The 18644-nt window shown below is 35.8% G+C and overlaps 1 protein-coding gene across 8 annotated transcripts in view; it reads right to left on the bottom strand.

The window, feature by feature from the left end:
- Nucleotides 1–18644, bottom strand: part of SEMA3A (semaphorin 3A) — a 560896-nt gene that overhangs the window by 512012 nt on the left and 30240 nt on the right. Inside the window, exon 2 of one of the 8 annotated variants that reach the window (XM_055590101.1) lies at nt 2318–2366. The exons of the other annotated variants lie outside the window; for them this stretch is intronic. The gene's annotated coding sequence lies outside the window, so the exon portion shown is untranslated. The remainder of the gene's footprint in view (nt 1–2317; nt 2367–18644) is intronic. 8 annotated transcript variants of the gene reach the window in all.

Here is an 18644-nt window from a genome sequence, read left to right as displayed (position 1 = left end):
AAATAAAGAAGCAGTTACAGCAGTACTTACATGAAATTTGTAATTTCTGTTCCTCTTCTTAATATTCCTAATTTCTAAATAAATTTAGAATTTGTTTAACTTGACATTTGCAAATTATCTAAAATTTTCTACTTTTATCTTTACAGTTTTAAACCTACTTTTAACCTTTTATGTATTTATTTATTTTTTTACTGTCTGGCTTGAGTCTGAATAAAGAGATTCATATTAGGACCACACTTATGTTCCTTCCCTTTGTAAAGCTTACACGTTCAATGTTTGGCAAAACAGAACAAGGACTTACTAAGTCAACATAAGATTGTTATTTTAAGGCCAGATTTTAAGAAATAGACAGTAACTGAAAAAATGGTCTAACACAAATTCACTAGGATGTATGTTACTCTGTGTTAGTGATCTGTCATAATACTTATTTTGTAAAACAATGAAAGAGAAATTCATGAGAATCATTACAGAGAAATGAATTCTATTGTTTGAGAGTTGATGATGTCTACAATCCAACTAGGTGTCATACACCTTGTGAATATGTTGTAGCCATCTGAAAGTATTCGTGTGTTATTCCCAGGAGCATTCCATAAAGGTAGTTTGTGGTGGCATATTTAATATTAATCTGGTGTTCTCCTGGCCCAGGTAAATTTCACGATAATCTCTATCCCGTTACTTGCTTCCTTTTTTGTTGGGTTGGCCAAAAAGTTTGTTCAGGTTTTTCCATATGACATTGTATGGAAAAAAACAAAGAACCGTTTGGTTAACTCAATAATTGACCCTCAACATGAAACATAAATAATGCTAGGTAACTATTCATTAAGAATTAGTTTAAAAAGTCTTTAAAAGCCAAAGTTCATAGTAGGACACTCACAGGGCAACTATGCATTTTGCCCCTGGCACTGCTTCTTGGAGTGCTGCTGATGAAAGACTTGCAGACAACAGCAATTCACCTACCTGTTTTCCCTACAGCAGCATGAGGGATGCAAAGTTCACCTGTCACTGACACAGCTGTCGTTTTTCTTTTTCATTTGCAACCTGCCTGAACTAGGTATTCTAGGTCACATGTCACTCTCTGTGACCATTTGTACAAGTAAACAGGGGTCTTTTTTTCAGAAGTAAATCTATATAAACTGTTGAGATCACTTCTATCTCTTAACAATCTCTTGTTAATTTTGGAAGTTTGCATGGTAACATCCTTATAAAATTTGTAGCAGATCGTTTTATGAGTGATAGCTTAAAATCTTTATGTTAACCTTCTCCCAACTCCCCAATTTTTGCCTTATCTTTATAAAAGACAAGCAAATCTGGGGAGAAAATAAAAAAATGTCCCTTTATACACACTGAATACCTGCTGTTATACAAATTACACAGTGAGAACCCTGGAAGAAAGAGAGCCTCTAGATCTGGTTTCAGCGCATATTAGGGTTGGTGAGACTGTTTCAGTTTGAATGACAGGTGGACCTCATTCTAATCCACACTGCAGCGCTACAATCTTCTGTGCAAGGCCAGGAATTGGCATACGATGGAGCCACCTGAAAGAAACATTCATCTTTCCCTAAAGGTCACAGTCTCTGTATTAAATAGTCTTCCATTGTTAACATTATCACAGTAAGGAGTAATCTAGAATTTATCAAGAATAGCTGTTTGCCTTTCTGTGCAAAGAAAAAAAAAGTGTAATAGTGGATTTGCTAATACGTCAAAGAAAGGAATGAATTAAACTTGACCTGATTAGAGGACTCAATTCCAGTTACAATTTTTCTTTTAGAAGACAGAGGGCTGCCCCGGTGACTCAGTGGTAAAGAATCCGCCTGCCACTGCAGGAAACATGGGTTCGATACCTGATCCAGGAAGATCCCACGTGCTGCAGAGCAACTCAGCCCATGGGCCACAACTATTGACCCTGTGGTCAAGAGCCTGGGAGCCACGACTACTGAGCTGTGTGCTGCAGCTACTGAAGCCTGCACGCCCTAGAGCCTGTGCTCTGCACCAAGAGAAGCCACTGCAATGAGAGGCCTGGGCATTGCAACTAGAGAGGAGCTCCTGCTCTCCGCAACTAGAGAAAACCCGTGCAGCAGCAAAGACCCAGTACGCTCAAATAATTAAAACAAAATTATTAAAAAAATAAATAAAAGGGAGAAAACAATACTTGTCCTTCTTGATATAACAGAGACACTGTAAGGCAAGATAAAGAAAACCACCATAACAAAAGTGAAGCAGATGTATTGAAGCAATTGTTATGATCATTAGAGCAATGAAAAATGTATCCACAACACATGTGCACCAGTTATTTGACTTAATTCTTTCTAAAGTTTACCTCAATTCTCTCCACATATATTTAAGGTGAAGATGATCTTGAACTTTTTCTGAAAAAATACAAGCAAAAAAAGCATACTTGTAAAAAGCATACTTGTATCAAGCATAAAGGGAGCTGTGGAGACTTACTGCAGTTTGGGGAACACATTCTTTTTCTGCCTTTATTCTGTGTTATACTTAAGCTAGGTTTTATTTACAGAAGATGTCAAGTGCCATTACACCAAGACTTGAAAGTGTTTACTCTGTGAAATAGTCAGACATATATCAGCCATAGATAAGTTTCTATTTGGTCTTGATCTGAAAGATACTAACTTTCAGGTGAGAGTTTAGCTTTCTTTATCATCATCTGTTTGTTGAGTATTCATTAATTATAAGTTTCATTGTCATATCACTCTTTAAAGATGTATGCATAAAGGAACTAAGAGCCAGTTGTTTTACTTTGGGGATTCTAGGGCCTGACAGCTTCAGCTATTATAGCAAACTGAATGTTCCTAAAATAATAACATTAATTATAATTTTTAAACTCATCATATCAATGATAGCATGATTATACTAAAAATTATTCATAGCATGATTGCATTGAAAAAACAGAAAACTTTTCACCAGTAATTGTCAGGTATCATATTTATTCACATTGTACTTAAGATGTCTTAGGTTTTGTACCAAACATCAATAATAGAAAACACCCACAATGAAAAAAAAAAAATCATTTACTCACACTGTAACAGAACTATTTGACTCTGATTTTTCCTGCCATCTGGTGGCAAGATCTAAACTCAGACAATATATATTCACCATATAAACAATGAACTCTTACTTTAAATCTTTTACCACTGTCAGAGTATGCTCAAATTAATTTTATACGATCCCAGTAATTTATTCAATACTGAGTAATTATATGTATAAACCAAATAAAAAGTGATTTTAATTATATTAACAAACAACACATGATCTTTGAAACTATTACAATAAAGTTAATAAGACTTTCTTAATAATTAACAATCTAGCTGGCATCATATTCATATGTTGATAATACTTTTCATTTTATCACACTGAATATTCACTACAAAGTTAGTGGACAGTATGATACTATATTAATTCCTTTTGATGGAGAATTAAATTTGATTAAAAACTGAAAGATATTTAAAATGTAAGCGTATGCTAGAAACATAGAACTTTTATTCTTAATTTCTTAAATGTATATGGTGGGTTGGGACAAATATCTTTTCCTGAAGATATTTACAAATTCCAACAGGAAGTTCAAGATAAAAATAAATATAATTTTATATAAACATTGGCTACAATAATTACTTTGAATGTAATCCTTTCAAAGGAGAGTACAAAATGTATCTTAAAATAGCCATTTCATTTAATATTTTACATCTTATTGAACAAATATATTTGAAATAACAGAGTCTTATAACCTCCTTACAGAAACTTCAAGGTATAAGAGATGGTTTCATACGCTAAATGCTGAGTTCAGTTAGGCAATCTGAGTCAATGACAGCAGCAGAAAATCAGTTCCCCACTTGAGGACAGGCTCCCCACAGGAGGACAGCTTTTTTTTTTTTTTTTTAAAGATATAATCTCTGAACTTGCACGGTGAGCATTTTTCTTTGCAAATTGGTCTGAGGCTTCTTATCAGTATATCTGCATATAATTTAAAAGAACAATCTTAAGTTTACTACTTAGAGTTTAGAACTAAATTTTGAGAATTTGCTTTTAAAAATGATAACGATAAACAACTTTAAAATGTTATGTTGTATTTTTATGAATTCCAAGACCAAACCTTCTCTTTTGTATATAGGAGAAGGAAGGATTAGAAAAAGATTTGCACCATTGTTATAACCAAAATATACTCCAACTTTCATTCTAATGAGTATTCTTTCTTACCTAATTGGCAATGGGCAATGGCTGAAATAGATTGTGAGACAGCTGAATGCTGATTCATGCAGGTCATTTGGATACATGTTCTGTCTATACAGCATAAACTGAAGTGGAAATTTGGCAGCTACCCAATTCATGTGATCCTTGACAATTCAGGTCTTAAAGTAGATTTAACACTTGTGAATGAGATGCTTAAATGTAAGGATGTTTGAGATGATATTCTAAAATTATTTCATGTACTTCACAACTTGTTAAGTTCTCCTATGGGGAAAAAAAGTAGTTAAAAAAGCAGAAAATATCCCCCTTTCTTATTTTTAATCACCTATGCTTATAAAAGTCTCCCTGGTGGCTCATACAGTAAAGTGTCTGCCTGCAATGTGGGAGACCTGGGTTCGATCCCTGGGTCGGGAAGACCCCCTGGAGAAGGAAATGGCAACCCACTCCAGTACTCTTGCCTGGAAAATTCCATGGATGGAGGAAACTGGTAGGGTACAGTACATGGGATTGCAAAGAGTCAGACACGACTGAGCAACTTCATTTACTTACTCATGCTTATAAATATATGTCTATGAAAGTAAATTAGATACTCAGACATCTAGGATTTTGGAGTCAAGTCAACTTGGGAACAGGAACATGGATAAACTCTCAGTATGGTACATATCTATCATACTACACCATTTTGAAAGCCCAAAGAGATGTTCGATATTAATACAGAAGGCATTCATCAATTTTTTTTTTAGTATTTATGTTCCATACACTGTGATTAAATAAATGACTAAGGAATAACTATCAACTCTTGATCATTTAACTTTGATTTCAGTACAGTTCAGATGCTCAGACGTCTCCGACTCTTTGTGACCTCGTGGACTGCAGCACGCCAGGCTTCCCTGTCCATCATTGACTCCTGGAGTTTACTCAAACTCATGTCCGTTGAGTCAGACACACCATCCAACCATCTCATCCTCTGTCATCCCCTTGTCCTCCTGCCTTCAATCTTTTCCATCATTGGGGTCTTTTCAAATGAGTCAGTTCTTCCCATCAGGTGGCCAGAGTATTGCAGTTTCAACTTCAGCATCAGTCCTTCCAATGAATATTCAGGACTGGTTTGAGCTCCTTGGAGTACAAGGGACTCTCAAGAGTCTTCTCCAACACCACAGTTCAAAAGCATCAATTCTTTGGTGCTCAGCTTTCTTTATAGTCCAGTTCTCACATCCATACATGACTACTAGAAAAACCATAGCCTTGACTAGATGGACCTTTGTTGGCAAAGTAGTGTCTCTGCTTCTCAATATGCTGTCTAGGTTGGTCATACCTTTTCTTCCAAGGAGCAAGAGTCCTTTAATTTCATGGCTTCGGTCACCATCTGCAGTGATTTTGGAGCCCCTCAAAATAAAGTCTACCACTGTTTCCATCGTTTCCCCATCTATTTGCCATGAAGTAATGGGACCAGATGCCATGACCTTAGTTTTCTAAATGTTGAGCTTTAAGCCAACTTTTTCACTCTCCTTAGTCACTTTCATTAAGAGGCTCTTTAGTTCTTCTTCACTTTCTGCCATAAGGATGGTGTCATCTGCATATCTGAGGTTATTGATATAGTTCCCAGCAATCTTGATTCCCACTTTTGCTTCCTCTAGCCAAGCATTTCTCATGATGTACTCTGCATATAAGTTAAATAAGCAGGGTGACAATATACAGCCAGTCTGTTGTTCCATGTCCAGTTCTAACTGTTGCTTCCTGACCTGCATACAGATTTCTCAAGAGGCAGGTCAGGTGATCTGGTATTCCCATCTCTTGAAGAATTTTCCACAGCTTATTGTGATCCACACAGTCAAAGACTTTGGCATAGTCAATAAAGCAGAAATAGATGTTTTTCTGGAACTCTCTTGCTTTTTCGATGATCCAGCAGATGTTGGCAATTTGATCTCTGGTTCCTCTGCCTTTTCTAAAACCAGCTTGAACATCTGGAAGTTCACAGTTCACGTATTGCTGAAGCCTGGCTTGGAGAAATCTGAGCATTACTTTACTAGTGTGTAAGATGAGTGCAATTGTGTGGTAGTGTGAGCATTCTTTGGCATTGCCTTTCTTTGGGATTGGAATGAAAACTGACCTTTTCCAGTCCTGTGGTCACTGCTGAGTTTTCCAAATTTGCTGGTGTATTGAGTGCAGCACTTTCACAGCATCATCTTTCAGGATTTGAAATAGCTCTACTGGAATTCCATCACCTCCACTAGCTTTGTTTGTAGTGATGCTTCCTAAGGCCCGCTTGATTTCACATTCCAGGATGTCTGACTCTAGGTGAGTGATCACACCATCGTGATTATCAGGGTCGTGAAGATCTTTTTTGTACTGTTCTTCTGTGTATTGTTGCCACCTCTTCTTAATATCTTCTGCTTCTGTTAGATCCATGCTATTTCTGTCCTTTATTGTGCCAATCTTTGCATGAAATGTCCCCTTAGTAGCTCTAATTTTCTTGAAAAATCTCTAGTCTTTCCCATTCTATTGTTTTCCTATATTTATTGGCACTAATCACTGAAAAAGGCCTCTTATCTCAACTTGCTATTCTTTGGAACTCTATATTCAGATGCTTATATCTTTCCTTTTCTCCTTTGCTTTTCGCTTCTCTTCTTTTCACAGCTATATGTAAGGCCTCCCCAGACAGCCATTTTACTTTTTTGCATTTCTTTTTCTTGGGCACGGTCTTGATCCCTGTCTCCTATACAATGTCATGAACCTCCATCCATAGTTCATCAGGCACTCTATCAGATCTAGTCCCTTAAATCTATTTCTCACTTCCACTGTATAATCGTTAGGGATTTGATTTAGGTCATACCTGAATGGTCTAGTGTTTTCCCTACTTTCTTCAATTTAACTCTGAATTTGGCAATAAGGAGTCCATGATCTGAGCCATAGTCAGCTCCTGGTCTTGTTTTTGCTGACTCTATAGAGCTTCTCCATCTTTGGCTGCAAAGAATATAGCCAATCTGATTTCGGTGCTGACCATCTGGTGATGTCCATGTGTAGAGTTTTCTCTTGTGTTGTTGGAAGAGGGTGTTTGCTATGACCAGTGCATCCTCTTGGCAAAACTGTATTAGGCTTTGCTCTGCTTCATTCTGTACTCCAAGGCCAAATTTGCCTGTTCCTCCAGGTGCTTCTTGACTTCCTAGTTTTGCATTCCAGTCCCCTATAAAGAAAAAGACATCTTTTTTGGGCGTTAATTCTAGAAGGTCTTGTAGGTCTTCATAGAACCGTTCAACTTCAGCTTCTTCAGCATTACTGGTCAGGGCATAGACTTGGATTATGATGATGTTGAATGATTTGCCTTGGATATGAACAGAGATCATTCTGTCGTTTTTGAGATTACATCCAAGTACTGCATATTGGACTCTTTTGTTTACTATGATGGCTAACTTTGATTTGGCTGGATACAAAAATAATAAAAATTGTACCATGGAAAACTAAGAACCTAATGACAACCAGGTAGAAAGATTTAAATTTTCCAAATACTTAGTGTTTAATAAACACTAGTATGTGTGTGTATATATATATATATATATACACACACACCTGCATAGTTGTGTTTTTATAGTAAAGCTTTTAAAAATCACTTCATGGAATAAAATTCAGTTAAAAACAAAAAATTTGTTTTCTCATACAACTTATACAAATAACCATGATGTATTTGGCTTTACTTACATTTGACATCTATATTGTCACTTTAGTGTTTTGTAGAGGTATACAAACAAACAATCCCCATTTATACAGTATGTTAGAAAGACTTATTTCCTACCAACTATGATGATAAAAATCTGAGGCTAATGAACCTAAGTGACTTGTCTAATGCCAGCTCTAAGGAGTAAAACTGGGACAATCAAAATCAGGCCTCCAGATACGAGTTATACTGATCTGTGCATCTTATGTAAATAGGCATAATTTTGGTATAAAAATTTGAATTTTGGTATAAAAACAAGTGGGCTCTAATCTCAGTTTCACAAATGAACACCTAATATCATTAAATAAATATGATGAACAAATGCCAACTCCACTGTGGAATGAAATATTAGAAAGCCTGGAGAATAGAAAAGTGGCAATTTTTTATCTTTTCTTGAATCATTTATCCTTTAAGTACAGAATAATATTCTTTTTCCATTACATACAAATACCTTCCATATCCATACATAAGGATGTATGACAATCTGTTAATTTCAGGTCTGCACCTTTTCTGTTCTATCATGGGTGATCAAAATTTGAGAATAGGGCAAAGTCTAGGGCACATGCTGATATTAGTTATTGGGCCTCAGAGATCATGAAATACTTAATAGTTAGTTTGTTTGAGTAACTATGAAAAATCAAAAGTAGTGTTTACTTTACAAAATTTAAAGTAATTTAAATATGCACATGCAGGTGTACACACACACATATTCAAATAACTTGAAATTTTGTAAGTAAATGCTACTTTTGATTTTTCATAATTACTAAAAAAATGCTAATTCAATGTTTTTGCAACAATCATTAAAAATAAAGGTAGAATATAGTTTGTTTAAATGAGTCATTTCTTCTAAATAAAGCAATAATCTCAAGTGTTTGTATTTGAATGACTGATTGATAGAAGTGTTAGTTAACATCATAAACTGTTGAAGGTCCATTTGAGGTGTTCCAACTTGAGAATACCAAGATATTTGATTATAAATATGAAAAAAATATTTCCAGCTAGTTCTCAATTTCTTCTCAAATATATTAGCAAATTAGTCATTTGGGGAAAACACAATTATTGAGTCAATAATCCACTTATGTTCTATATTGATAGGAAATAAATAGATACATACATACAAAGGAATGTAAATGCAATGAGGGGAATCATCTTGGTGAGTGGTGTAGGCCTAAAGGCACTTGACTTTTAGTTCTAATTCTTCCATTGACTAATGTTGGAAGATGACAATTTAAATTATGTGAATAACTATTCATCTTCTCAACATAGAAATGAGAAAGCAGTACCTTGCATTTATACCAAGAGAGTGGTTTTTTTCTCTACAGCTTTTTTGGTAAAAGAAACTTGTCTTACTTGTTCATTTAACATACAAAGCGGTTTTTATTTTGTATTCTTGGGCTTCCCTTGTGGCTCGGCTGATAAAAAATCCAACTGAAATGCAGGGGACCTGGTGTTCGAATCCTGGGTTGGGAAGATTCCCTGGAGAAGAGAAAGGCTCCCCACTCCAGTATTCTGGCCTGGAGGATTCCACGGAGTCCAAAGGGGTCTCAAAGAGTCAGACACAACTGAGTGACTTTCACTTTCATTTTTCAAGGAGAAGAAATGAATATTTAAAGAAACATTTTACATAATTACTATTTAACATATTGATGCCATTATTTCAGAGAAAACAGTTATTAGTCAAGCTCTTTGTTGCTATGCAAATCATGGAAACAAATAAATGGGATAAACATTTTACTTGTTCATTTTGATTGCATTCTCTAAAATATTCTAACAAAATTATTCATTTTTTCGATTTGTGAACTGTGATTGCCCACATGAGAGCACAGAATTTTTGCTTTTTGCCTAGAATTTTCTTGAGGAAAGAGCCTATCCTGTGGGCTTTGTGGTTACAGAAGTCCTCCCACCTCTCTGGTTGGCTGTCCCTCAGATCTCACATTTTCACTTGACATCTCCTAGCTCTTAAAAAAAAATTCTTGGAGTGTGTAGCACTAACACCATCATCCTCCCAGTACTTACTTTTTAAATTTTACACATACATATATATATACAATTTCATCTTTGCTCTCTATAAAAATCCTCTAAAGACCCATTGTATTTCTAACATGTGACTCACTGTCATGTTGTAGAAAGTTGTGGTTTCAGGGAAAAAAAGATCATGTAAGATGTAAAATTAGTTGCAGTTAAAAATACATATTCATATTTCTAAACAGCCTCTGTCAAGTATTGAAAAAGAGTGTAGCTACTGAACCATAAGACCAAGAATTCACTCTGGATCTTAATACAAAAAAAAAGTCTCTGCAGAATGCTGATCATTACACTTCATTTGTGCTTTATTTCTTTATGATAAAACAAGCATAGTAATGATGAGTTGCAATGTCTTAAAACTCTTTCTAAAAATTCAAGTAGTTTTTCAAACAAATAAAAATAACTTCAGTAACCTTGTAGCAGGTGGACAGTAAATATTATCAGGTCTAGACAAGATGAAAGTAGATATAATTCAAGACAACGGTGTGAGGATATTCATGACAATGCCAGCAGAGGAATACAAAGAAAGCTAGGGTCTGAATTAGGAAATTTCTAAAGATTCTCTTGACACTCTGAAAAACAATCTTTGCATTAAATATCAGGTTTCGAATTTCCTCATATAACTTCAATAAATCTTAAGGAAAAAAATCTCCAATTAATTTAATAAAATTTCATTCATTGTTACATGTAACTTTTTAGAGGCATCAAAGAGGGTTTTCATCAACTCAACAATGCTAGGAATTCTCATTTTCAAAATGTTAAGAATTCTTGGCATTAGAGATTTTACAATTAATTTAAAGAAATGTATGATAATCACAAATGCAGATTAAAAGGCAATAAAGTAATGGAATAGCAGTTTGGCTTTGTTTCCTTAACTCAGCAGGTACAGAAGTTAGTAATACAGTGCTATCTCTGTGTCAAAACTTAAGTTTTGGGAAATTTTTTCAAAAATACAATGAAGCACAGGAAACTGTAATTTTTAATCAATTATCAGAAAAAATTAACATGAGGAGGATGAATAACAACAGTACTAATCATTTGGGATGAATGTTATGCAACTTGCAAAAGTTGCATTAAAAAAAAAAACAAAAACAAAACTTCCAGCCTCTATTCCTCTTTCATCTAGCTATGAAGCAAAGAATATAAATGCATTTACCCTCAAATCTTGGAGAAGGAAATGGCAACCCACTCCAGTATTCTTGTCTGGAAAATCCTATGGATAGAGGAGCATGGTGGGCTACAGTCCATGGAGTCGCAAGAGTCCAACAAGACTGACAGACTAAACCACCACCACCCTCAAATCTAGCCATTCAGTGCCATCTAAAGTTCTCATAGCTCAGTTCATAAAGAATCCACCTGACATACAGGAGACCCCAGTTTGATTCCTGGGTTGGGAAGATCTCCTGAAGAAGGGATAGGCTACCCACTTCAATATTCTTGGGCTTCCCTGTGGCTCAGCTGGTAAAAAATCCATCTGCAGTGTGGGAGATCTGGGTTCGATCCCTGGGTTGAGAAGATCCCCTGGAGAAGGGAAGGCTACCCAGTCCAGTATTCTGGCCTGGAGAATTTCATGGGGTCACAGAGTCGGACATGACTGAATGACTTTCACTTTCTAAAGGTCTCATAGCCTTTACACTTTTCCCAGTTTGTTGTTTTGAATACCAGCAATTTGAATTATAATATGCTGTCCCATTTGATCAGTGTTTTACAGTTTACTCAAAACTTTATTGTATGCTATCTAATTTAAGACACACTAAACTCTGTGACTAGATATGGATCAATTTTCCCCTCAAGAATAAGAAAGCAAAAAGGAAGTACATGTAGGAAGTGGAGAGGCCAGGGCTTTAGACTCCTGGTTTCAGGTGTTACTTGTGACTCTGCAACTGAAACCCAAATATACCAAAGTACAAAACTGAGTCACATCAGCTTCATTGCAGGGCCTACATGCACACATTCAAATCGCCTTACATTTCAAAGTAAGAATTCCCAAGACAGCAATTGAAAAGCAAACATATTTATTCCTGTACTTTCAAAATAACTTTCTTTTTGTAATATTATTTTCACATTCTAAATAGAACCTTAAAATTCACAGGGTATATGTCATTTTTTTTTTAAATTTAAGAAAGCATAATGTGTTTTAAGTATATTCCATTATAAATGACATGTAATAGACATGATGTTCTATACATAGGATGTGAAATGAATTGCAGATTAAATATGTTGATAAATGTTCTTAGTGAGCAGTCTGAAGCTACCTTATGTTTCAGTCATTTATATCCTTAGAATTTGGTTCTTAAGTTCAATATGTTTAAACATTCAAACAGAGCAAAATTTCAAGGATCGCCACTGAATGCGCTGCTGTGTCACACCAGGAGTGACACAAATAAAGAGTTATGAAGAGACAGAATTTAACTTTTGCTAAATTATAATATTTCCTCTTGCAAAGAACACATTTTGGGTGGGTAATTTTCCATCATGAATATGTATTTTTGACGCACAAATACTTGGAAAGCTCTTTTTTTTACAGCTGTCTTCACATCTTTTAAATAAGGCAAACTTTGGATGCATAATTTAGGGCACTTGTGCATGAAGAGATAATATTTTGTGTATTATAATCAAGCAGAGGCCATGGACAAATAGTGGAGATATGTATCTTCTTCATCTTCCCTTAAATTTTGTGTAGACCTTTTGGGACCAAAACAGACAGACATTCTGAGAAGGGTTAAATCCAGTTTAGAATACCTAACTGTTAATGCTTAGCTAATTTGACTATCTTTAGGGTGGAATCAATTTAAATGGAAGAAAACCAAACCACATAGATTAAATGAACTTGTTTCATGCTTATACAAATTTATGATTAATTTTACTTTTCTTATTCTAATTTCTCATTTAATTCTGTGTTGTTCAATTCTTTCATATTTATACATTTACAGTCTCACAGACACCATTGCTTCAATGGCAGGATTTAGAGGTTTAAACATTCTATTACCTTAGCAATACTGTTAAAATTTTGTGATGTTCAGTCATTTGGATTTCTTTTGATGCTAAGTTGTCTTTAAGTGAGCTTTTATTTTTTTAAAGTACACTGATGTATAGATCAGTCTTATGGACTCTGCAGGAGAGGGAGAGGGTGGGGAGAGTTGGGAGAATGGCATTGAAACATGTATAACATCATGTATGAAACGAGTCGCCAGTCCAGGTTCGATGCAGGATACTGGATGCTTGGGGCTGGTGCACTGGGACAACCCGGGGGTAGGGTTTGGGGAGGGGAGAGGGAGGGGGGTTCAGGATGGGGGGCACGGGTGTACGTGTGGCGGATTCATTTCGATGTTTGGCAGAGCTAATACAATATTGTAAAGTTTAAAAAGAAAATAAAATAAAAAAAAAAAAAGTACTGGTGATATATCTGAACTATGCCTATCTCTCCATTAGTATATAATGCCTCTTATATGATGACTAGCACCTTAGACGGAGAAGGCAATGGCACCCCACTCCAGTATTTTTGCCTAGAAAATCCCATGGATTGGAGGCGCCTGGTGGGCTGCAGTCCATGGGGTCGCTAGAGTTGGACAAGACTGAGTGACTCCACTTTCACTTTTCACTTTCATGCACTGGAGAAGGAAATGGCAACCCACTCCAGTGTTCTTGCCTGGAGAATCCCAGGGACGGGGAGGCCTGGTGGGCTGCCGTCTATGGGGTCGCACAGAGTCGGACACGACTGAAGCAACTTAGCAGCAGCAGCAGCAGCAGCACCTTAGAACTTATAAGCCATTTTCCCATGCAGCATTAAGCATTGACATGTTACATACTGAATAATTATTTTTATCTCACAAAAATATACCTTATTACTGAAGCATTCTGAGGAATTAACAAAAGATGTATGGCCTGATTTTTGGCTTGTATTACATTTTCAGGATACCACTGCTGCAATATTTTATAGTGCAACATATAATTCAGGGGTTCATATTAATCAGGCAAGAGGAAATGACAAAATTTTACATATAGCAACTGTGACTTCTGGAGTCTTCCCAAAGAATTTTATGTAAAGAAGCCAAAGTATCCCTGAAAGAATGTGAGGAACTAATTTTCCATGATCATTGATACTGACACTAGCTCCATAGGATCATTAAAGACTCTTATTGTTGAAGTTAGAATAGCTATGGTCTGTTTTTTTTTGCCTGGCTGGCTTCCTTTAAGTCATGTTTATTCTTCCTCACAGTCTGGCATTCTTGATTTTTCATGTTTCTCAGATCTTTATTTTGAATGGGTTTGTAATAATTATGGCCTCTTGTAATGCAGAAGCAAGTTACCATGTGTAGACACCTACTTCACTTGAGTAGAAGAGTTTCTGTTTATAGCACACAATCGGAGTGGACCCAAGGAAAAAGGACAGGAGGGCTCCAGAGAAAAGAAAAGTGAGTCTTCCTTGTATGTTTCCATAAGAGCTATTCAATTCATTACCTCCCAAATTAAAATTGGCATCTTCCTTTCTTTCCAGAGACAGAAGTGTCTCTGAGCTCATCTACCTAGGTTAACCGTGTTGCTTTTATTTTCAAATGTCCTCTCTATACTAACTTTTCTTCTTCCCTTATAGTTTGAACTTCCTCCATTTTAAGACATTTTCCATCAATATTCCAATTCCTACAACTGTCATTCAATCTCTCCTTTGGATAGATAAACCTTTTTGAAACAGTAATTTAACCCTTTGTTTTCCATTTTAAACTTCATTCATTCCTCAACACACAGAATCTGCATTTTGCCTGCACTAGTGTGAGGCAATCATTCTTGAAAAATTTACCAGTGATCTCCACATATTCAAATTTTATAACGACTTCAAAAATTTTAAACTTTTTAACCACAGAAGCATTAGACTTCATTAGACTTCATTGATTCCTATTCCTTAAAACTTCATTAGACTTCATTGGAAGACTAAGACTTCTAAGACTAAGAAGACTAAGACTAACACTAAGACTTCTTCAGACTTCATTGACTCCTATTCCTTAAAACTATTCCTAAAAAAATTCCTTCTGAACCTTCTCACTGCATTCTCCTAAGGGTTAGAACTGGCTGAGATTCTACCCATGATTTTCTGCTTGGAATGATGTTTCCTCTGTGCTGAACACCTCTTCAACATCTGAGAATCAAATCAAACCAAACCTTTATATAAACCTTTATCTTCCTCACTCTATGTTTTGATTAAATATTGCACTTGTCTATACTACGGTATCAATATATTACAACATAACCGCATACCTACTTCTTTTACAGAGCATGTGTGTTTCTGTTTCACAGGGACTAAATTCAGTAACTCCAGTACTCTTGCCTGGAAAATCCCATGGATGGAGGAGCCTGGAAGGCGGCAGTCCATGGGGTCGCTAAGAGTCGGACACGACTGAGCTACCTCACTTTCACTCTTCACTTTCATGCATTGGAGGAGGAAATGGCAACCCACTCCAGTGTTCTTCCCTGGAGAATCCCAGGGACGGGGGAGCCTGGTGGGCTGCCGTCTATGAGGTCGCACAGAGTCAGACACGACTGACGCAACTTAGCAGCAGCAACAGCAGCAGCAGCAAAGTTAGTAACTATTAGTAAGTATTAATGGATAATTTATAGTAAATATTAATGGATAATTAATTAATTAATGCCAAGTCCTGGGCATGGCTGTTAAGTTTAATCTTCTTTTAATATCATTTTCCATTGAGATATTCATATTCCTAGTTTTTCTTATTTTAAACTCTAATAAAAGAAATTCAACTTAAATTCTTTTCTAGTTAAAAGAGACAGTGAAAGTGAACTCATTCAGTCGTGTCCGACTCTTTGTGACCCCATGGACTGTAGCCTACCAGGCTCCTCCCTCCATGGGATTCTCCAGGCAAGAGTAACTGGAGTGGGTTGCCATTTCCTTCTCCAGGGGATCTTCCTGACCCAGGGATCAAACCCAGGTCTCCTGCATTCCAGGCAGACACTTTAACCTCTGAGCCACCAGGGAAGCCCAAAAGAGACAGAGATTAACATAAATAAGAGTTTCAATTTATTGAATTCTTAATCTCACAACAACTCTGACAATAATACCAATGATATCCCTATTTTTAATCTTTAAAAAGGACCAGGAAAGTCATGGGCCTGAGGCAAATGAGTGTGTATGAGTTCAGAGCAGAACTCAAATCTCTCTCTCTAAAGTTGTATACTAAAGTTACAATGGAGGGAAGACAGAAAAACAAACAAACAAATAAAAACTATGCTCTGAAGAGTGAACATTTAAGCCGATTTCTGAAGGATCTTTATCTTCTCAGATAGGGGCAAGAACATTTAGAAAGAAGGTAGTATCACTACAATGTCTTAAGCCAAAACAGTATTTTTGATAGGGTTAATAAAAGTAGTGAATTATCTCTTAAACTGAAATAATGACAAAGAAACAGACAGCTATAAGCCATTTAGGGCCTTACGAGTCAGGGGTAAAATTTGCTTCTGCCTCATTGTAATAGGAATTCATTATAATAGACTGGTGGTATGGAGTGATGATATGATCTTTCATTTTGAAAAAAGTCACTGTAATTGATGCATAAAGATTAGAATATAAAAAAGATAGCAAAAATTGGGAAAGTTACAAAAGAATGATACTGAAGAGAGTCTCTTTTAGTTGCCTTTGATGCACAGAGGTAGGGGAAGACTTATTATATAAACCTATTTTTAAATTCTGAAGTCAGGGAAAGACAAATATAAGATATCACTTATATGTAGAATCTTAAAAAGGTACAAATGAACTTATTTACAAAACAAAAATAGAGTCACATATGTAGAAAACAAATGTATAGTTACCAAGGGGGAAAGGAAGAGGAGGAATAAATTAGAAGATTGGGATTGACATATACACACGACTATAAATATATTTCCAGGTGGCCCAGTGGTAAAGAATTCACCTGCCAATGCAGGAGACTCAAGAGATGTGAGTTCAATCCCTGGATTGGGAAAATCACCTGGAGTAGGAAATGATAACTCAACCCAGGATTCTTGCCTGGAAAATTCCGCGAACAGAGGAGCCTGGCAGGCTACTGTCCATGGGGTCACAAAGAGTCAGACATGACTGAGCGGCTGAACACACACACATATGTAAAATACATAACTAATAAGAACCTGTTATAAAGCATAGGGAAATCTACTCAATAATCTATAATGATCTATATGAGAAAAGAACCTTAAAAAGAGTGGATATATGTATATGTATAACTGATTCACTTTGTTGTAAAGCAGAAACTAATGCCACATTGTAAATCAACTATACTCCAATAAAAATCCATTAAAATTTTCTGAAGCAGGAGCATGCATTACTATTCGCAAAATAAAGAGAGGATTGAAGTAGGAAGAGCTCTTTCAAAGCTACCTGATTATACAGACATTTCCCCTTAAATTTTAACATGGAACTGAGCTATTTGAGGAGTAAACATAGAGACTCACAGAGTGTCTTATGAAAGTCATCTACTGTATGGTTCTGAGAGATAGAGACTTAAGTTTTTGACTCTACCATTACTGAATTCTATAACACATATAAATGCATCTGGATTATGTCCAACTTTAAATCACCTAGTTTATTTTATGATCAGTTCCTTGTATATTACATGGAAAGGTGATGAGGCAAGGGAAGGGAAAATGCATAGCTTGTATTCAATGGGTGTAATGTTGGGTTGTGAAAGATGAATAAGTTCAAGAAATCTACCGTGCAACATAGTGTCTATAGTTAACAATTCAGTACTGTAGACATACATATTTGTTAAGAGGCTAGATCTCATGTTAAGTGCTCTTACCATAAAATAAACATTAAAAAAAAGAACCAAAAAGGCAGAAGAAAACTTTTGCAATTGGTAAATATTTTTCTTACCTTGACTGTTGTAATGGTTTAATAGGTGTTGTATGCATATTCCCAACTCATTAAATGTGCCAAGTTTTTTGGGGGGGTTAATATCAATTATAGCACAAAAATATGAGAAGATTATTGGAGACCAGTGATTTTCAAGTTGTTCCTGTTAGCCCTGACTGATCCTGAAGGAATGGAGGGGTCTTCTAAATGGGTGAAGATTGACTGTACAGGTAAGGCCCTCCCCATGGCTCCCTCCTCAATTAACTGGCTTCATATTTTTGGTTTTATATGTTAGATTTGTACTGTTTCACTTGAATAAAACTAAAGCATATTGCAAATCATTGTTAAATTATCTCTGAGGTTTCTTTCAGATACAGTATCATGATCTACCACTGCCTTTCTTTTCTCCTTTGATAGATATTATTCATAGGTGTTCTCATGCATGCTATTGCTATACAGATAAGTATACTTTTTATTTTTTATTTCTAATACAGCCTTGACTCATGGTCATGGATGATTTCCAACTATATGTTTATCTGAATCTCTCAGAAAGATGCCAAACTTAAGAAACTAAAAATAAAATACCAATTCCTCTTCATTTATGTCTTATCACTCAAGTCAGAAAACCAGAAAAGTCATTGATTCCTCATTTTTCACATTCCATTATATGTTCTTGAGTCCTATATCCTACCTCTTAAATATCTACCAAATCTACTCCATCCACTTTGGCTACTGCTTTCATTGTAAGCATTAACATTTCTTTTGGGAGATATTAGTTTCTTAAATGACCTCCTCTAATTCCTTCCTCCTCCCCCAACACACTTGTTCAAACCTCAGCTCAAAACTATCTCA

The sequence above is a fragment of the Bubalus kerabau genome, chromosome 8 (genome assembly GCF_029407905.1).
Source record: "Bubalus kerabau isolate K-KA32 ecotype Philippines breed swamp buffalo chromosome 8, PCC_UOA_SB_1v2, whole genome shotgun sequence".
Taxonomy (NCBI): Eukaryota; Metazoa; Chordata; class Mammalia; order Artiodactyla; family Bovidae; genus Bubalus; species Bubalus kerabau.
This window is presented reverse-complemented; position numbering and strand designations above follow the sequence as displayed.